Consider the following 12818-nt stretch of genomic DNA (forward strand, 5'->3'; position numbering starts at 1 on the left):
CAACGGTCATGTGAAGACCACGTGTTTACGCTAAACAGTGTTATACGGAACAATAAATGAGTGTTCACAGCCTATATTGATCTTAAAAATGTTTTGATTACATAGATAGATACATGCTACTATACAAACTGTTGATAAATAACATAGACGGCAAGACGGATTAAGAATATATACGCAAGCTCAGTGTCGTGCATACGTATAAATAACAAGCTTACAGACTGGTTCAGCTGTTTGTCAGGCGTAAAACAAGGCTGTAATTTGTCCCCGACATTGTTCTCCGTATTCGCTAACGATCTTGCACGTGAAATCAACGACCTTGACCTTGGTGTAACGGTTGGTGATATTAAACTATCCTTGTTAATGTACGTATATTGGCGGATAGTGAGGAGAAATTACAGTCCATGTTAGACACTGTTAGTAACTGGTGCCAACGCTGGAGAGTACTTATCAATGCAGATAAATCTAAATGCATGCATTTTCGCAAGGGTCGGGCACAACGAAGTGACTTTGAATTCAAAATCGGCAACAGTACTCTGGAAACAGTTGAAAAATACAAATACCTAGGGGTTATATTCCATGAGAAGAATGACTTTACTTTACACAGTGAATCTCTTGGTAAAGCAGCTGGTCGAGCTCTCAGTGGCATCATTAACAAGATACACAACCTGAAAGATTTTGGCTTTAAGTCATACGAAAAATTGTATCTCTCCTATGTTGTGCCTATACTGGACTATTGCTCATCAGTATGGGGTTTTAAAAAATATCAAGCAACAGACAATGTCCAAAACAGAGCCATGTGGTACTTCCTTGGTGTCCATCGCTTCACGCCTTTTCTCGCGATGGTTGGTGACAGTGGGTGGATACCTAGTGTTCACAGTCGATGGGGAAATATTCTGCGACTGTGGAATAGTTTTACATTAATGGACGATTCGAGAATTACAAAGAAAGTCTGGTCTTCCCACATAAAACATGTTATGACCACACTTGGATTAGACTCAAATTACGACAATAGAACAGTTATTAACTTATCACATGCTAACGGTTTGATAGTGACAAATTATACCAATATTTGGTCAGAAGATGTCTAAACAGTGCCAAAACTAAGAACTTACCGAATATTTAAAAAAAGCTTTAAATGCGAAGACTATATATTGTTGAACTTGAACAAGAACGAAAGATCGATACTGTGTCATTTTACCGTTAAGAATTGAAACAGGGCGTTACATTGGAGAACAGCCTGATCAGAGATTATGTAGACTTTGTACCTCGAATCGTGTAGAAGACGAGACACACTTCCTTTTTCAGTGTGAACAGTATAAAGACTTGCGTGAGAATCCGTTCAGAACTCTTTTTGATTTCGTTAACGATCCTCTCATGGACATGAATCAGAGACTATCTCATATTGTTTCAAACTATCCTAGAAAACATGCAATATTTCTTATAACCGCTTACCTTAAAAGAAGAAGTGTCTTGTTCTCATAGTAATCAATTAACCTTGATAACTTCTTTTGACTTAAATTATTATATACATATAGCCTTGTATATGTAATTAAAATGAACCCATTTTGCAATGAATGTGTGTATAACATAATTATGTAATATTGTAATTCGAAGTTTTCTTTGTTTCACTATATGTTTGTGTCCGTACTATTATTGAAACCTTACCTCTTTTTATATACATATACACGATATTTTTAACGCAAGTTCAGTAACGTAATATTGTTGTTATTCGAATATTAATAGTGTGATCACTCTATCACTAGTTCAGTAACACATTCTTAGTGATATAAACTTTCAAAAGTAAACTGTTGCCAAATCCCAACCTTCTCAGTAACAAGTGTTGTATATGAAATTTAAATGCATATAATGCTATGTACTTGAATAATGTATATATATGTATTATGATAATAACAATATTTGTAATATGTCGCCTAAATTATATATGTATAATAATAAGCACAATAATTGTAATATGTCGCTCAAATTTGTACCTTTATATAGTAGATAATTAGTTTTTTTTAATAGATTCTATTGATATTTGATAATGTAAGAAAATATATTACCAGTATTTTGTACATGTACTTCAGATCATCCTATGTATAAAAGAAGTAACTTTATTATGTAAATAATGACACCATTGATTTCCCGGTGACATATGGGCCCAAAGGGCCGGGTGCCTTTTGTTTCATCTGTATATTAGGTATCTATGTCATTTATGCACATGTCACGATAATAAACTATATCTTATCTTATCTATATTTTACAAAGCTTCCTATATAACAAAGTTAAAAAATACATTTACCTGCTGTCTAAAAAAACCCGTATCGACTGAATTTTGAAAAAAAAACAACAAACAATTCTTTTAAAATATCAATACGAAACAAATAGGTTTGTATACTGACTTAATAGCATGATTAACTTTATGAAGGTTTTATATACCATATAAAGGTAGTTAGCCATTCTTTACTCTTTTCAGTTAAATATATCTTTAAGCAATGTAGTTTGTAACCACCACAAATGTTTTTGCATTAATAGATAATGTTAAAGAACAAAGGTACGAAATTCAACACTTGAATGTACAAAAGAATTAAACTTTACTTTACGCGTTATATTTGATAAAATTACACATACTACGAGGTATTAGTGATAGAGAGAGCATGGAAACACGAGGTTATCTGATGTGAACGAGGGGCGTATTGTTTTGATGTTCTTTCTCTTTTGTATCATAGGCAAAAATAAAAGCACCTACCCTGTGGTCAAATATTTAAACCCAGAAACATGTTCGAGCATTTCAATATGACTTTTCTATCGTTACCTCTTTTCCTGTCTTCAAAATAAGTAAACCTCAGAATCAATGAGCCAATCATCGCACATGCTCTAGACAGACATTGAATGCAAATAACTTATACCTGCACGCCAGTGAACGCACTGTGCATGTATTGGTAAACGATTTATCTCTGACACGCTTCAAAAGTTAAGTCTTCAGACTATGGTGAAACGAATTATACATTTCTTGTAAATGTATTTGTTTTTCGAGTGCATACTTAATATCATATCTGCATGAACGGGTTTGGAAGCTAATCGGTGTTTTTCTTAGTAATATATAAAAATCTAAAGAAATATATGAGATTCATAAATCCTTTCAGATAACTCTAAATGTATACAGTTTTAAATATGAAGGTTTTGAAAGTCGAATAAAGATGGAACAAGCATTGGCAGATGTGAAGAGAAATCTTTCAGACACAGTAAGTATCGGCGTTCTAACTAGTTTCACTTTAATGCCATCAAGAAAGACAAAATAATCAAGTTCTAAAATAAACAATAAAATAGTAACTGTTATGAAGTTGGTACTTATATTTGGAACTTGTATTTGACTCGAAAGGATTTTACTCGAATCACATGAGATCCGAACTAGTAAAACACATGAGCCAAAAACATGTAATTAATTAAGATACTCCTATACTACCCCTTTAATTTTATATCCTATCGAATATAAACTAAACTATTTTGTACTTTTATCAATAAGGTTATTGACAAAACGCCAGCCATAGAGTGGAAATATAAATCTTTGCGGGATATTATTTGAAAAGAGGGTATAAATCTATATCTTATGTAATATTTTAATAAAGTTTATAAACAGCACAATTATGTTGGTTCCATTATTATATGATTGAAAAAGTCCCGAAAAAGTTGTAACATAGAATGTGTCTGTTATTTAATACACATGAATAATGTGCGTTAACAGAATAAAATGTTCCTGATTGCTATTTTAAGGAGGGTTTTATCCGTTTAACAACAATTTTGTGCATGCGCCATTCGCGTTTAAACGCAAATAATATCCCGCAAAGATTTACATTTCCATTTATCTTTGAAAATAATATGGCTGGCTTATTTGTGAATGTATCTACAGAACAGTAAGTGTTAGAATGTTACAAAAACATTTATTATTATTCCAGTATGACAATGAATACATATAGCACAGTAAATTATAACTTTGAAATGGCGATGTTACAACACTTTTGATTCTAATTTATATTAATTTTTAATAATACCTGTTTAGAATTGATGTATATATCTACTAGAAAACAATCTTAAAACTAGATAACAATATAAAAACAATATGTTTTAACAGACACAGGGCACTATTCAGGCAACAGCAGTTAGAACATAATAATATTATTAAGATATTTAGCACATTAAAGATAAAATGTCAGGGAATTCTGTAGAAAGTTTCACAGCTTTACATTAAGATTGTTTATTTTCATTATTGTCCCTTTTGTGTTATTTTTTTTTGTGTTTTAATATTCATTCCAACAATTTTTAATGCATTCAAGTAACAATAAATCAATAAATATCAATATAAACACATATGTTACATTGATTTATCACATGTTATTTTACTTTCAGATGAACTCTAACACATTAATCTTTGTTTTGTAAAGTCACTTTAATCCATTTGAATACATAGAAGACCATCATTTTGCTGTGTATTCATAGACAAGTAAATATACAGTCAGTACATACATGTAACATCCAAGGTATATATTCAGAAACAACTTAAAGACCTTAATCTATGTATATCTTTCATTCGTCATTAAACGCATTCACATAAAGCTTCTTACATGCATTCAGGGAAATAATTGTAGATCACTGTTTGCCTTTTGTGACCATGCATAAGTTTTATTTTTATACATGTGCATGTAGAAACAAAGCTTTTATGGAATGTATTAAATTTTACATAATGTACCTTATTCAATATAAAAACCTTACAGATATTGGTAAATTGATGAAATGTTTAATAGTCTATATAACTTTCTTCTAAAATACTTTTTTCATCAGATCTATTCATTGTTCAGAATTAGTCCTTTAAACTATCTTTAGGACTTATATGCCCTTTGTTGGCCATATAACAAGGTCACAACACTTGACCACTTACAGGGAGAGCTGTCCCTGGATATTGATTCCAATCATAGGATTGTTTAGCTGCAAACCTTTCATCATTCAGCAGTAGTCTGAAACATTACAGAGAATAATCTGAGTTAAAATCAAATAATAAACAATGGAATTTAGTACAATATTTTTTTACAAACTATTTCATATGAAATGCATGAACAGATAAATATGAAAATGTATAATTCAAATAGAATCCTTATAAACTAAATTTGAATAGATTTTATTCAATAATTCTGTATGTCTTTGTATTATGTGAATTTGTCAGTCATAGTCATTGAGCTTTTAAAGAAGTTCTTACTGTTAGTTTTTTTTTGATATTCCTCTATAACTGTCAGTTCCCTGACAGTGTAAGGTCATTTTACTTTTATATTAATGTTTCTAAAATAAGTTCGTCACTACTGACCATGGTGATATACAGCATCATCATTGTTAATGTCCTCTTTTACAAACACATTGATCAGCAGATACACCAAGTACTAACTATTCATTCTGGCTTATATCTGTAAGGAAAATCAGATACAAATTCAGCTACAATTTTATAGTCTCTATAAAGCATGTACATGTATAAACAAAAATCAAGTGATACCTGAAAAGAAGCCTAAATAGGATAATATCTACATAAACTTTAACAAACCTATGAGTAATTATTATAATGACTCCCACAAATCTAACATTACTAAAATATATTACAAAAATATTTGTTTAAATGTGGAAACAAGGCACTAAACTTCTGAACACTTCACCCATCATCGCTTATTATTTGTAGAATAAATATTTCAACAACAAATAAACATTTTGTTTGTTAATTTTCTTTTGTTTAGTATTTTTCTTTATAAAATGTTTAACTCAAGGCAATTTTTAATATTTGTAACACTGACAAGTTAACTTGCAACATGGAACTTTGATATAATTATACCACCATTTTCTAAAACATTACAGTACATGAAAGACAATTTAAAGTATCAATGTGACATAAAAAATATAGAAAAATCTGCTGTACAATTGTTGAAAAATATATAATATTATGTGTGATTTTCAACAAAACTATCAATGTACTGTCAATCTGGCACATACACATATGTCCCAGTATCAAATGAATCGAGAAAACAATAAACTGAACTAAATAAAATGGAATTTTGAAAGGGGATCTGAGGTTATGAAGCCTGCATATCACAGATATGACGTCAAAAGACAAATTTAAAAAGCAGGCCACATATCCTAAGGGTGATTCAACAGTATTTAAGTTAGGAATACTGGAACCACCCAACTAGAAAGATGCCGAAAAGAAAGAACTAAAATAACACAAGCACAACAATTATGTCGTGCTGAACGATCTTAACACTTGTCTTTCACCTAGATACTGTAGCAACTTCATTGAAAGGTCTACAAAGGAACATGCTTAACTAACTATAACAATGAAATTGGTTTTATAGCTTGACAATTAACACACTTATTATTGACAATTGTTAGATCTAAATGTTCTGTCCAAAATCTGCACTGTCCGAAATTTCTGTACTAAAATATTTCGAAAAGAAAAGTAGGAAACGGTATAGAAAATTGTAAGAATCATTTGCTAATCTGGCTACAGATATGACAGGAGTTTTATTAAAACACACACACACACACATATATATATATATATATATATATATATATATATATATATATATATATATATATATATATATATATATATATATATATATATATATATATATATATATATATATATACGAGGGATGATCAAAAATTAACCGGACTTTGTAAATGATTCTTAACCTGCTGAATGAATTTACATAACAATACACGGAAAATAAATCGGAATCTATCCCCTAAATGATACAAAAAATACCAACAAGAAATATTAACAAAGAAAAAAGTTATGCTGCTATTGGCATGCACATGTAAAGCAATGCGGCGCACGGTATAACTTTAAAATTGACGTTAACGACGTCACAAGCTTATTGTCCTTAACGGAGCAGATTTTTACTCATTCACGGAGTAGGTCAATATGTGGTACAGTCATGTTATTGATGCGGTGGATCCCCTGCCAATATATATTTCTGTACAAGTGGGTATCATATTGTATTGTAATAGAATGAATGGTGATAAAGAGCTCCTGTAATGATGCAAACTTCCTGTATTTTCTTCTGTAACTTGATTGTTGAAAAAATCGCACATGCAATTAACTATATTATGTATTACAAATAATGTAAAATAATGTTGCTAAATGATAATGTATCATACATACGAAAAAATAACAGAATAATACAACTATGATCAAAATCGTCATTATCTTAAAATAAATAAAACTTATAGCCAATTTGAACAGTGGCTGTTAAATTGTTGACACAATTTCTCCATAACACTACTGCGTAAAATAAGAAAATAATTGATACAATTGTAAACCAAGAATACAATACATGTAATTAATGCATTAACTATTATCATTTTAAGATCCCCAGACCCGTAGTTACTGTCGAACATCGTTGACAATGTCCGCAGTCAATCGGCTGTCATTTTTCAACGTCTTGGCGATTGACGTCACCAACGTCCTTGAAAAAGTCTTTTTTCTGGCTCTCCCTTACTTGTTTCTATTTCTCTATTATCCTTTCTTAATCTTTTAAGCTAATCAAAAAATATGCTGTGGCTTTCTGGAACTTTCCCCTGATAGCCATAATCTTTTTTTTTACGTTTTAAACAGTTTCTCGTCCTACATTTGACAAATTTTTCCTATTGATCGATTTTCGAGACATTCCGACGACATAGTTTGAACGCGAGTATTTCATTAACATGTGATGTTTGAATTGTGATTGTAAATATAAATATGGTTTACATGAAGTCATTTTTACTGACAACGTCAAAGATATGGTACATGACGTTTTGGCGTATTTTAAAATCTAAATGTGCCATATTGTAAAATACACGCAGCATAAAGCGCCTCATGTCATGGCGAATTACGCACTGCGCCGGGTGTGCGTTACCATGGTTTTTGAATTCGCTGTTACGGAAAAGCTATTTGCGTTATCAGATTAGATATAGTATCAGTTTACAGGTATTGTTTTCCGATTAAGTGTGATATATAACAATAAGTGACAGGATGAAAATTCTTCAATTGCCAGTCACAGTCCGGTTTATTTTTGATCATCCCTCGTATATACGTCGGATGTACTAAAATGAAAGTACTACAACTAACGATAGCTTCTTCATGGGAATTATTAACATATTAAACTAGAAGTGATTGTTGCGTCCCTTGGATGTTAAAATAGATTTAGCACTGTACATAAACATGTACGCGAAAAACTTACGTTAGTTGAAAACTTCAATTGTTCAAATATTTGTGTTTGAAAGTTCCTATCGGGAAGTATGCGAAAATGGCCGCCATTTTTAAGATCTTAAGCCTACTTACGACTTGTCTGAAGCAGCCTTAAAGTAACGACGTTAATCTACGACGTCCTAGCTGCGACCATGTTGATAAAACGCGACTTAGACGTAAGATCGGTCGTACGACCAAATCTTAGCTACGACCGGGCGTACGATCGTTGATAAAACGGCACCCTGATCTTGTTTATGGACACTTATGCTATGCATGCAAAACTTACAAAGGTAAAATTAAAGAATAATTTGGGAATATGCTAATATAGTAGTAGTAGCATATGTAGTAGTTCTTGTTGTTCTAGATAATTATTGTTAGTATTATGATAATCATAATTATCATTTATTCATTTATTTATTTTTTACTGTTGTTGTTGTTGTTTTGTTTGGGTTTCTTATGTTGTTTTTTTTTAATTCATTTTTTGCTTTTTTATGAAGTACATAGTAAAAAGCAGAATTTAAGACATACAAGTCTTGTTGTTTGAGTTTGTGTGTTTTTTGTGTTTGTTTGTTTTTTTTGTTTTTTTTTGGACGGGAGGGGGTGGTGTTGTTTTCATGCCACCGCAGCATCTGCGATGCGGTGGTATATAGCGATTCACCTGTGTGTATGTGTGTGTGTGTGTGTTTGTGTGTTATATAGATTATATAGTGAACTTAAAAAATCTTCTTGTGAAAAACCACTAGTCCAATTTCATGCAAACTTGGCAGGATTGATCCTTGGGTAAAGGGCTTCCAAAGTTGTTCAAAGAATTTCATTCCATGCAGAAATCTGGTTGCCATGGCAACCAAAAGGAATTATAAGAATAGTTAAAACAATCTTCTTGTAAAGACCCAAAAGGCCTAGAGCTTAGATATTTCGCATATAGCATTGTCTGGTAGATCTCTACCAAGATTGTTTAAATATAGCCCTGGCCCCGTGTTCACAAAGATTTGAGGATCAGGATCAAGATCAGGATCAAATCTAAAAACTCAAATAATCTCCATTATATATTCTCACAGATTAAATGTTTAATATTAACATGATAAAACTGGACTTGAAATAGCATGTTTTTGTTATTTTAGAATAAATTTATCGTTATTTTTGCAAGATATGGGCATTTTACAGTTGATCCAAATATTGATCTTGATCCTAAAAATGATCCTTATTTTGATTTGATTATTTTTGTATTTGTTTCGATATTTGTCTATTTTATCCCAAAATAGGGTTGTTTCTTTGCAAATCAGCAAAATTTTACATTATCTTTATGTACCATTCAATTCTAGCAAAATACGATCAATATTAGTTATATGAAACAAAGAAAATAAAATCAGAATCACTTGATCCTGATCCTGATCTTTTCTTTGTGAACATGGGGCTTGGGGTCAAAATCGCTCCCGCCCCGGTGGTCATTGATTTTCACTATATGTACATATAGTAAAAACTTAAAATACCTTCTTCTAAAGACCCAAAAGGCCTAGAGCTTAGATATTTTGCAAAAGGCATTGTCTGGTAGACCTCTACCAAGATTGTTCAAATTATAGCCCTGGGGTCAAAATCGGCCCCGCCAGGGGGTCATTGATTTTCACTATATGTACATATAGTAAAAACTTAAAATACCTTCTTGTAAAGACACAAAAAGCCTAGAGCTTACATATTTTGCATAAGGCATTTTCTGGTAGACCTCTTCCAAGATTGTTCAAATTATAGCCCTGGGGTCAAAATCGGCCCCGCCAAGGGGTCATTGATTTTCACTATATGTACATATTGTAAAAACTTAAAATACCTTCTTGTAAAGACACAAAAAGCCTAGAGCTTACATATTTTGCATAAGGCATTTTCTGGTAAACCTCTTCCAAGATTGTTCAAATTATAGCCCTGGGGTCAAAATCGGTCCCGCCCCGGGGGTCATTGGTTTTCATTATATCTACATATAGTAAAAACTTAAAATACCTTCTTGTAAAGACCAAAAAGGCCTAGAGCTTACATATTTTGCAAAAGGCATTGTCTGCTTGACCGCTACCCAGATGTTCAAATAATAGCCCTGGGGTCAAAATCAGCCCCGCCCCGGGGGTCAATGGTTTTCCTTATATGTATATAGTAAAAACTTTAAAAAAATCATCTAGCAATAGACAAATGCTAGAGGTTAGAAATTTTGTATGAAACAGTATGTAGTGAACCTCTAGCAAGATTGTTCAAATTACAGCCCTGGGGTCAAAATTGCCCCCGCCCCGGGGGTAATTGATTTTCAATATATACATAAAGTAAAAAATCAAAAAAATCTTATTGTCTGAAGGTACAAGGCTTAGAGCTTTAACATTTGTTAAATGATATCATCTATAGGTACTCTACCAAAGTTGTGCAAATTTTGCCTCTAGTTTCAAACTTAGCCCCGCCCTGGGGGCCATATGTTTTCTTATATGTATATAGTAACAAATTAAAAAATCATTTTCTCTAAATTTACAAAGGCTAGAGTTAAGATATTTTGCATGAAACATTGTGTAGTGAACCTCTAGCAAGATTATACAAATTATAGCCCTGGGGTCAAAATTGGCACCTCCCCCAGGGGTCATTGATTTTCACTATGTATATATAGTAAAAAATGAAAAAAAAATATTGTATGAAGGTACAAGGCTAAGAGCTTTGATATTTGGTATATAATATCATCTATGGGTCCTCTACTAAAGTTGTTTCAATTATGCCCCTAGTGTTAAAATTGCCCTGCCCCAGAGGCGATAGTTTTCCTTATATGTATAAAGTAAAAACTTGTAAAATCTTCTTCTCTGAATTGACAAAGGCTAGAGGTTAAATATATAGCATGATACTTTGCGATGTGAACCTCTACAAAGATTGTTCAAATTATAGCCATAGGGTCGAACTTGGTTCCGCCCCGGGGGTCATTGATTTTCATTATGTACATATAGTAAAAAAAAAATATTTTTGTCTGAAGGTACAAGGCATAGAGCTTTGATGTTTGCTTTATAATATCATCTATAGGTCCTCTAACAAAGTTGTTCAAATTTTTCCCCTGGTGTCAAAATTGGCCCTGCCCGGGGGCAGTGATTCTCATTATGTACACATATTAAAAACAGAAAATAAAACAAATGTTTTCTGAATGGGAGAAAGCTACAGCTTAGATATTTGACTTGAAATGTTGTTTGGTGGACCTGTATCAAGATTGTTTTTAATTAAACCCTTGTGTCAAAATTTTGTCTTGCCCAAGGGGACAGTGGCCTACTGTCTTGTCCTTTGATGTACAGCAATGAAATTTTGACCATGTGCACAGTTTTAGTTGTAAAATTGAACTTTGATATCAGGTGACCTAGATTTTGATGATGTGACCTACTTTCTTGTCCTTTGATGTACAGCTTTGAAATTTGAACCATGTGCACAGATTAAGATGTAAAGTGAACTTTGATATCAGCTGACCTAGATTTTGACAAAGTGACTTACTGTGTTGTCGTTTGATGTAGTCATGAAATTTAGGCTGTGTGAAATATGACCTTCACAACCAAATTCACTAGACTCAAGTGCATTGGTTTATTCCTACTCTGATCTTTTATTGGATTAACAATAGATTTAACCACTAATCTGATAATAAGAATTAGATAGGTCAGGGATCTATGCATTATGACAATCTAAAATTGTATAGAAACAAAATAAATCTGTTCCTACGTAGTGTTGTATTAATGCGGTGGCATAGCATTTTTCTCAAATGCAATCTTGTTTTTATTCTTTGTTGTTTTTTTTGACCTTGCACCCACAATAAGGGTTATGTTTCTAATACATTAAATATCAGACACCGTCTAATCATAAGATTGTAGATTTCCAAATTTAATTGTCTGAGCTACTTACAACAGGAGAATTCAATATAATTCCTTGTACTAAGAATGAGTAAAGATTTATGTTCCATTTCTTTAGACCTTTACAATGGGTATTATACATCTGTGTATAAATTTTTGTTTAATCATCGTAATAATTTTATGATTAATACAGAACCAGATGTTTCATTAATTGTCATCAGTGCTACAGACTAAAAGTAAAAAGTTCATAGTGGTGTTTCCTCTTTTTAATGTACAACAGCAAATATTTACCTTTATTGTAAAAGTCGGTATGATGTATTCAAACATTTATCACAAAAGTCGTAAAACACTCATATTTATGGTATACTATCAAACATATTATTTTGTTTTTACTGTCAGTAAATGATAAAAGTAACAAAGGCTGTCAAAAATAAATCAAGCCAAACGATTGAACAATGTAGGAATATTGGAGTTCCAGCATTTTCATTTCCCTTTTTGTTCGACTTCTCTGTTGCTGGTTCTGTAGGTTCTAAAGGTTAGTTGCAATGAGGTTTCGTATGTGTTTCTGGTTGTGCACATTCTTGTTGTTTCTTAAGGTCATCATATGTTCCGAGCACAATCAAGGAAACCGCTTCAAACTTTCTGGGATCTGCGAAGAATTAAAACATAATATTCTAATTTACTGATGAATGTCTGTTCATTTAGTCAGT

Source organism: Ruditapes philippinarum, unplaced genomic scaffold, assembly GCF_026571515.1.
Source record: "Ruditapes philippinarum isolate M1 unplaced genomic scaffold, ASM2657151v2 ctg268_1_1_1_1, whole genome shotgun sequence".
NCBI classification, from domain to species: domain Eukaryota; kingdom Metazoa; phylum Mollusca; class Bivalvia; order Venerida; family Veneridae; genus Ruditapes; species Ruditapes philippinarum.